Consider the following 10,353-nt stretch of genomic DNA (forward strand, 5'->3'; position numbering starts at 1 on the left):
TCCTGATCTAGAATATATATACTTTGTGGGGTCGGAGATGCTTCCTTCTGCCTGTTACATACATTTTGGCGACTTTAATATACCATTTTACCCTATGGGTGTATATAAAGTATATATATTCTTGATCAGGATCAACAACCGAGTCGATCTAGCCATGTCCGTCTGTCCGTCCGTCCGTATGAACACCTAGATCTCGGAGACTATAAGAGCTAGAGCCACCAAATTTGGTATGTAGACTCGTGTGGTATTTACAGTTATCGAGTTTGTTTCAAATTTTTGCCACGCCCCCTTATGCCCCCAGAATTTACATAAAACTGTTTTTCTTAAAAAGTATGGCAGATAGAGACATCAAATTTGGGTTATATACTTGTTTAGTTAGCGCGCAGAAAATAATTGTTCCAACTTTTTGCCACGCCCCCTTCCGCCCCCGGTATTCACATAACTCTGATTTTCTTAAAAACTATGAAAGCTACCGACATTAAATTTGGTATGTAAGCTAGCTTAATAGACGCGCAGATATTGACTAAAAAATTTTCCACGCCACGCAATTTCCCATTTCCGCCCCCGCAAATTAAACAAAACTGATTTTCTCGAAAACTAACAAAGCTAAAGACACCAAATTTAGTATGTATATTGGCTTAGTATGCGCGCAGAATACATATATTTTAATATGTTGCCACGCCCATTTACGCCTCCTTAATTTAGAAAAAACCGACTGGCTCTTGCAATTTTGACCATCGCGATCAAATTTGGCAGCCTAATAAATCTTATCTATTTCTATGAAACTACCAAATTTAATTGAAATCAGACTAGAAACATGCAAAATATGCGTATCAACGTATTTTGCAACGCGATCCATAAGGGCCGAATTGGCCGTTGGCTAGTGACGGCGCTAGAGTGCTCGTGTGTTTGTAGAGTGAGCGAGATAACATATGGTATGAGGCATGTTAAAACAATTTAATAGACATACATTTGGTTTTCGAAATTTTAAATATTTGTTTCACTGGTGTATGGTATACCCAAGTCGGCGAGACGACTTACTTACTTCATTAATTCGTGTCTCGCTCTCCTCAGAGAAAGAAAGGGAAAGTATAAAATAAAATAAGAAACTCTGATCATCATGCTGGAAGCATAAAAAAACCCATTTCTTTCATCGATTAAAGGCATATAGTGCTCGAAAAGGACCGTCTATGAGCAACGAATCTTATTATAATTTTTCTTCAAAGAAGTATGAAAAAAGAGTATTGGAAATTTGTTAATCAGGTTAACGTCAAAAAATATGAATCTATAATCTTTTTATTGCAATAAAATTTGAGTCAATTATTCCAAAGGGTTTGGTAAATATTTAGCATTTACGGTGAGTGTAAGCGGGCCGCTAATCTGATGACTCGCAGTGTATATATATATATATGTACTTATATGGTCGGAAATGCTTCCTTCTATGCGTTGCACTTTTTTGACCAAAATTAATAAAAATTAATATACCCCTTTTCCAAGAGCATAAAAATACATAATATTATGAAATGAAACTTTCGAAAAAAAGAGTTTTTTTAAAGACAGACACAAAAGAAAATAAATTCTTTCCCGTTTCTTTTATTTCTTGTAAATTCAATGATTTTCCTCAACGAAAATCTAAATAAAAATATAATTAAATGCAATAAAAATGTTCTTTTGTTATCAAAAAAAAATTCAAAAAAATTTTTAAGTAATCTATAAGTAACAATATGACAAGTTTAAAAACTTTTAAGAAAAATGTGGAGCATACTCCAAGCAGGTCGGTGGGTTAGGGGCAGAGGTGGTGTTTGAAGTTGACGAATACCTGATTCAACCCCCGGTCGAAACTATTTTTTTCTTTTTTAATAATTTTTATACCCTTGCAAAAAGGGTATATTAATTTTGGTCAAAAGTGTGCAACGCATCGAAGGATGCATCTCCGACCATATAAAGTATATATATTCTTGATCAGCACGACGAGACGAGTTCAAATAGCCATGTCCGTCCGTCCGTCCGTCCGTCCGTCTGGATCAACGCAAACTCCTCCTAGACCGTAAGAGCTACAGAGCTGAAATTTTGCATGTAAGCTTGTATATATTGCAGGCGTTGTATATCTCGGATTCAGCCGGATCGGACCACTATATCATATAGCTCCCATACAAACAGCAAAGTCACGAACAGTGACTTTTCTTAATAACTTCGTTATTTTCTGAGCTATTGTCGTGAAATTTAATATTGGTGAGTTAATTACACATATAAACGACTATGCCAAATTTGATCAAGATCGGGTGACTGTATCATATAGCTCCCATAGGAACGATCTTTCGAAAACAGTTACTTTTGACGCGATTGCTTTCAAATTAAACATTTGTTAGTTTAATATATCTGTTAATGACTGTGCCAAATTTGATAAGGATCGGGTAACTATATCATATAGCTCCCATAGGAACGATCGGTGGAAAACAGTGACTTTGATCAATATCTTCGTTATTTCCTATGCTACGACTGTTGGCCGTTCTTTCGCAAACATTATCCTTTTAGATAAAACGTTTTTCCACTTTGATAGCTATAGGTAAGGAAAGAGTTACCAAAAAAGTTGCAAGGGTGTAGAAACTTTGACGCGGTCGAAGTTAGCCCCGGCCCTCTGGTTTTTAAATATTTTATAAATGTAAAATTTTTTAAAATATTTAAAATTTCTATAGAAAATAAAGAAAAACATTGAAAACTATTGAAATTTAAATCGAACTTAGCCGGCTCGAGGTCAATCTTGCAAAAGAAGATTATTTCATAGGCAACACACAAAAACTATCTATCTATACTATCTCCATCAACGCTCTCGAGGAAGACGGACGTGTTTTTTTTAAGCTCCCGCGTTTTAACTGATTTTATAATTTTTTTATTTTGTGTTATCGGCATCGCGATCGAAAATTATAATTATAATATTAAATCCAACTTGCACCATATCACTCGTTTGCGTTTTTGTGTGTTTGTGTTAATAATTTTTAACAACCTTAATTCTGTTAAAACCTTTGTTGGTTTTTTTTCTTTTCTTTCTCTCTTTCCCACCTTTTTTTCTTTCTTGTAAATCACAAGCAACGCTCATTTGTTGTTGTCTTGAAATTTCTGTGAGTTCTTGTTGCAGTGTTTTTGTTTTTGTGATTTCTAGCTCCCGCGCTCGCGCTCTTTAACTTATTTTTTTTTTTTTCTCTCGTTTTCGTTTCACTTGTCGCCGTTATTTGCGCTCATACTGCAGTCTGTTGTGTGTCTGTAATTTAGACTCTATAGTGCTCTCTTTATCTTTAACCCTTGTGCACCCCCAATATCTCGCTTTCTTATTATTCTGGACCTCAGAGTGAGTTATATATTTTAATACCAATACATATCTCATTTTTATTTGTTTGGTTACTAATTCATCTAATTAACTCATAATGCCTGTCTGTTCGGTTAAAAATTGTTTGCAGCCCTTTTAGATCAAAAAAGGGTCTCAAATGGGGATGTGAGTCATGCCGTATCGTGGAAGATGAAATGGAACTTTTCATGCGGCAAACAAAGGATAACCTGATGAGTCTGTCCGCCAGTTTTCTTAAACTCTCGCAAGAGTTTAAAGCTGTCGAGTCTCAGTTTAGTAGTTTAACGCTACTGACTGAGTCTCGAAAGCGTAAGAAGGCAGGAGAACAGACTTCTGATTTGTCCTTGTGTTTGCCGGTCTCCACATCTATATCGGTTCCGACGCCTTCTCAACCAATGCAAACTCCAATTCCGCAGACGATGTCTGTAGTGTCCGTTTTGTCTGGGCAAGAATCTACACCCATGGATTTTGCCGATAGGGATTCTAGTGATAGTAGTGCCGGAATGCCACTTGTTGCAACTGATGCTACAATTAATGCGGTAGCTGATGCAATACCTGCAATGCCGAAACCATTGGTGGGAGTGCCACCTAAAAAACACATTTTTGTTTCGAGACTTCTCCCTGATGCTACATCGGATGATGTCATGGCCCACATTCGGGCTAAACTGAATGTCTCCAATATATCAATAGAAAAGTTCAAATTTTCATATTCTAGAGAAATTTCATCTTTTAAAATCAGTGCTCCAATTGAGTTCTTTGACTGTATCTGCAGTTCTAGCTTCTGGCCGAAAAGCTTAATTGTGAAGGAGTTTACATCCAGAAAAAAGAAGACACGGGCCAAACAAGGATTCCTTCACCATCTATTCCTCTTTCTTCCTCATCTATTCCCACTCCTTCCTTATCTATTCCTTCTTCTACTCTATCAAAAAACTAACAACTTCCTTCTCTGTCGGCTATCAGAATGTCAGAGGCCTTAATACTAAACTTACTAAACTCTTTGTAGATAGTCTGTCTTTTGATTTTGACCTAATTGTCTTTACTGAGACTTGGTTAAAACCTGACGTTTTTGACGCCACAGTTCTACCCTCTAATTTCAATATTTTTAGACGTGATCGTACTGATCGTAGGGGTGGTGGAGTTCTTATTGCTGTAGATTCCGCCCTATCATCGGGCCTGATAACAATACCTGTCTCAAGTACTATTGAATTTATATGCGTTAAGGTATCTTTTAGTCGTTATTCCATTTTTGTTACCTGTTCTTACATTCCGCCCCAATCGGAATGGCCAATCTATTTACTACACTTAGATTCTATTAAATTTATAGTTGAACTACTTTCTGACAGAGACTTATTAATTGTCTTAGGGGACTTTAACCTGCCCACTATGACTTGGTCAACAGTTAATGGTAGCAAAACGTTGCTGCCCTCTGGGTGTCATGATTTTATTGATGGTCTGCTTGAGCTTTCGTTGGCCCAGCTGAATTCGATTTCTAATACGTCTGGCAGATTTCTGGATCTGATTTTACTTCTGATCCTAGCTTTTGTGAAGTATCTAGAACTAGTCCAATGGTGTTACCAGAGGATAGTTATCATCCAACTTTAGAGTTATCTATTGAGTTTCCCAGCCGCGAGCCCATCTCCGAGTGTGATCCTACGGTAAGCACCCGATGTTTTCGGAAGACTGACTTTGTCGCACTAAACAATGCCTTTCTTAATACCGATTGGACTAATTTATACACTTGTACGGATATGAATTCCGCCATTTCTTTATTTTATACCACTGTTGACTCGATCTTTAATGACTGTGTACCCCTAGTGTCTCCTGTGGTGACGCAAAAATCACCATGGTTTACGCGGGGGCTGTCAAAACTGAAGAATCTTAAGTCTAGGTATTACAAAAAATATAAAGTCACGGGTCTATCATCGGATCTGTCTCGTTACTTGGTTGCTAAATCGAATTTTATTGTTTCTAATTCTAAATGCTATAATAATTACTTACAACGTTGCAAGTTGCAATTCTCCGAAAATCCTAAAGAGTTCTATAGTTTCGTTAACTCAAAGCGAAATTCTGTCTCCCTTCCATCGTTTGCAGTTTTTAATAATGATTCGGCCTCTTCTGATCAATCTATTTCTAATTTATTTGCTAACTTCTTCTCGACTACGTACATATCTACTAAGTACAACTCTAGCCAGATATATCCATATCCTATAACGAAATCCAACTGTATTCTTAATCCTATTATAACGCAAAGTTCGGTAGCTAAGGAACTAATGACGATTAAGCCGGTATACTCACCGGGCCCAGACGGTATTCCCGCTTGTGTCCTGAGGTTCTGTGCGGAGTCATTGTGCTCGCCTTTACTTAAGCTTTTTGAGTTGTCCGTTACACTGTCCGAGTTTCCAACTATATGGAAGGATTCGTTCATTTTACCTCTTCACAAATGTGGCAATAAATCCGACGTCACTAATTACAGAGGAATTTCTAAATTGTCAGCGATACCTAAACTGTTTGAGAAAATTATGACGTCTCAAATACAGCATTTATGTAAATCTATTTTTTCGCCATACCAGCATGGGTTTGTCAAGAATAGGTCTACCACAACTAACCTTTTACAGTTTACATCTTTTGTAATCCAAGGTTTTAAGAAACAAAAGCAAACTGATGTTATATATACGGATTTCAGTAAGGCTTTCGATTCGGTAAACCATGCCTTACTATTACATAAGCTGAATTTAGTTGGCTTTCCGGATGCTCTGCTTGCTTGGATTTTACAATATCTAAGCAATAGGAGGCAGAGGGTTCTTTTAGGTCCTCTCTTTCTAAGATCATTTGTGTTGAATCGGGAGTCCACAGGGCAGTCACCTTGGCCCATTATTATTTACAATTTTATTAATGATCTCCCCACCGTTCTTTTAAATTCCAGAGTTCTTATGTATGCCGATGATGTAAAAATCGCTAGTCGCATCGTAGACTCTCTCTCATGTCATACCTTGCAAGCTGACCTGAATGCTTTTGGTGTTATCTCTAAACTGTTCTAAGTGCAAAGTTATGTCTTTTTATAGAGGTTCTCCCCAATTAACGAGTTACTTTTTAAATAATTTCCCGTTAGAAAAAATTAATAATACTTCCTTGGTTGTAAAAGATTTGGGGATCTTAATCGACCACAAACTTAGTTTTAATCAGCATATATCGACTACTGTTAGTAGGGCTAAGAGTGTTCTTGGCTTTATGAAGCGCTGGTCGAAGGAGTTCAAGGATCCATATATTACCAAAATACTTTTTACTTCTTTAGTCCGCCCCATATTAGAATATGGATCTTGTGTTTGGTCTCCTCAATATGAGTTTTATCAAAACAAATTAGAATCTGTACAAAAACAGTTTTTACTCTTTGCCCTTCGTGATTTGCGCTGGGATCCAACTGTACAACTTCCATCTTATTCTAGTCGACTTCAGTTAATTAACCTTCCTTCTTTAACTAATCGTAGAACAATGCTTGGTGTAACTTTTCTTTACAAACTTTTGAATGGTGAGATTGACTCTTCCGAGCTGTTGAGCCAAATTAACATTTCTGTTCCATCTAGAAGGACCCGCAATTTCACACCGCTTATACTTCCCACTTGCACAACTAACTATTCTCTGCATGAACCTTTTCGTATACTATGTAGTGACTACAACAGACTTTGGCACGTTATCGGTTCCGAAACATCGCTTCCGGGTATTAAAACTGCGATCTTGTCATTCCTCGCTCGTAATTAGTTGTAATCATCTTTATTTATACCTATCCTGTTTTCTTTTTATATGTAACCTATTATCTCATTACATTTAATATTTTCTATTTCTTTAGTTTAATTTATGTTTATATATGTAATACGCCTATGCCCTTAGGTCGGAGTGGGTAGAGGTTGTAACATTAACTTTACTTAGGGTCATTCGTAACAGGCCCGGGCCTGGTGTCATATGGGCCACTTGTTCGTACTGAGCGTTGTACGACTACGTCTATAAAAAAAAGGTGAGCAGGTTGTCTGTATAGCTATTTCAAGAACTACCAAGTTCTATCATCAGCAGACTTTGCTAAATTTTTAAATTAAAAAATTTTTTAAAATATTTAAAATTTCTATAGAAAATAAAGAAAAATAGTATAAAATATTTTATTATTATTATACTATGTAAACTTTACATACTGATAGTAATAGAAAAAATTGTAGAAAAAAAAATTATTATGAAAAAAAAATTATTTTATTGGCTTGCCTCGGTCCGGCATCGAACCTAGTACATTGAAGCAATTTTGTTGGCAGAATTTGTTTTTCTGCTCCCTAGCACTTTCTGGAAATTTCTTTTTTATACCCTTGCAAAAAGGGTATATTAATTTTGGTCAAAAGTGTGCAACGCATAGAAGGAAGCATCTCCGACCATATAAAGTATATATATTCTTGATCAGCACGACGAGACGAGTTCAAATCGCCATGTCCGTCCGTCCGTCCGTCCGTCCGTCCGTCCGTCCGTCTGGATCAACGCAAACTCCTCCTACACCGTTGGAGCTACAGAGCTGAAATTTTGCATGCAAGCTTGTATATATTGCAGGCGTATATACAATATTTGTATATCTCGGATTCAGCCGGATCGGACCACTATATCATATAGCTCCCATACAAACAGCAAAGTCACGAACAGTGACTTTTCTTAATAACTTCGTTATTTTCTGAGCTATTGTCGTGAAATTTAATATTGGTGAGTTAATTACACATATAAACGACTATGCCAAATTTGATCAAGATCGGGTGACTGTATCATATAGCTCCCATAGGAACGATCTTTCGAAAACAGTGACTTTTGTCAATAACTTCGTTACTTTTGACGCGATTGCTTTCAAATTAAACATTTGTTAGTTTAATATATCTGTTAATGACTGTGCCAAATTTGATCAAGATCGGGTGACTATATCATATAGCTCCCATAGGACCGATCGGTCGAAAACAGTGACTTTGGTCAATAACTTCGTTACTTTTAAAGCAATTGCCATAAAAATTTATATTTCTCAGTTTAGCATAACTATTAATGACTGTGCCAAATTTGATTAAAATCGGGCGACTATATCGTATAGCTCCCATAGGAACAATCGGTGGTGAACAGTGACTTTGATCAATAACTTCGTTATTTCCTAAGCCGTTTTTTCGCAAACATTAGACCTTTTACACAAAAAACTTGCAAGGGTATACAAACTTTGACGCGGTCAAAGTTAGCCCCGGCCCTCTGGTTTTTTTTAAATTAACATCGTTTTGCACGAAATCGTTAAGCGAAGATATTTTTACTTTCTGATCCTATTTTTAATTTCGTCGTCTTAATCAAGTTAAAAAAAAGAGAGAATGTAAATAAGTCAAATATTAAATTAATTAAAGTCTCGTTATAGTTATATTAATATTTCAAGTCTAGAGTAACGTAAAATAGAGTAAATGTAAAAGCAAAGTGAGAGAAACGGAGTTTAATGGTGGTCATAAAGCGCGAAGGAGAAATCATCATCTAAAATACCCTTCCACAGTGCATCGATGGAAGGCCTTTCAGCGACTAAACTATGGGGTAAGTGCCTAGTGTATTAAGCGGTATCAATTCGGCGACTTTCAACCAAGTTTTTTTGGGAACTAGGGGGATGGTAGTCAATTGATTTATTGATGTAATTTCTGTTTCAGCGTTTTGTGATCAACCAAATAATAAAATTAAAAAAAAAAAAAAAATTGATTTCCGTAAATAATGTTTGACTTGAAGCGAAATGAAAAGTAATGAGTAAATTGATGCAGCTTAAAAATTTAAAATAACCCTAACGAATTTAAAAAAAAAAAGAACTTGAAATGAGATGAATAATTACAATAAAAAATATAAACTTGATTTATTTGATATTCCTTTGATATTTTTTTTTCATTCTATAATCTTCTACAATGAAAGTTCTGAATCTCAAAATGTTAAGTCATACCAGATCAGCTGTAAAACAAGAAATGCTTCTATCTGAAATTATAATGAATTTGAATATGATTACTTAACCCTCTAGGGCGTAAGAGTGCCTCTAGGCACGTATTTTATTTTTAATTTTAAAAAAATAACTAAGAGCTTTTAGTTAATTTAAAAATTGTTGAACTTTTAAAAATAACTGCCAAAAAACACTGCCAATGTTGTAAAGCGCTCCGAAACTTTTATCGGTGCTTTTGATAAACATATTATCGAATCATGTGTTACTGCGCGCCAAAAATTTCAGAAGCTGCCCATTGTCTTTTACTGTGTTAATAAAATTGAATTTATACAACCAATTGAACTCAATATTTTTTTTCTTGAAAGGTAAGTTAATGTTCTATTTAAATAAAGTTTAATATGTGCGAATATGTTAAAGTTCTGCTTTGTAGCATCGTAAAAGTGATAACTGCCTTGAGGCACTCTTGGGGCTCCACGGCAAAAATTTGTTGCTAGCAACTATTTCACAACTGCTTGCACTTCTTGTGTGATTTGTGTGTGATTTTTATTTATTGTTGAATTTTTTAATAGAGATTGATCAATGGCTTTAAGAGCTCGCTTTAAATGGTCTGATTTGACGGATGAACAACTGCTGGAGTTGTTCGAATCAGTCCCGTCGGATGTAGACATGTCGAGTGACGACGAGGAAGAAGACGTGGCAGAGGCACTTAACACTGCATTAGAAGATGTCTCTACTGTATCCTTAATGTGCAGTAATATTGAAAACAATGAAAATACTGTGCAGAGCCATGAGCCTTTCCGAAAAACTCGTAAGAGGCCTCGATCACCATTGCCAGTTATTGAAGGAGCAACACCTGTATCTTTACCGTCTTCTGGTGGCTTTAATGGGCTTGGTAAGAAAATCTTTACTTTGATTTGTGATACAACTCATTCATTTATTTATGAATAGGTATCGAATCAATTATAAAGGAACCTAGTAAAGTTATGTGGCGACAGCAATCTATGCAATTGCACATAAACAATCTTGCTTTTCAAGGCGACTCTTGGTTGCC

The sequence above is a fragment of the Drosophila willistoni genome, unplaced genomic scaffold (genome assembly GCF_018902025.1).
Source record: "Drosophila willistoni isolate 14030-0811.24 unplaced genomic scaffold, UCI_dwil_1.1 Seg596, whole genome shotgun sequence".
Taxonomy (NCBI): domain Eukaryota; kingdom Metazoa; phylum Arthropoda; class Insecta; order Diptera; family Drosophilidae; genus Drosophila; species Drosophila willistoni.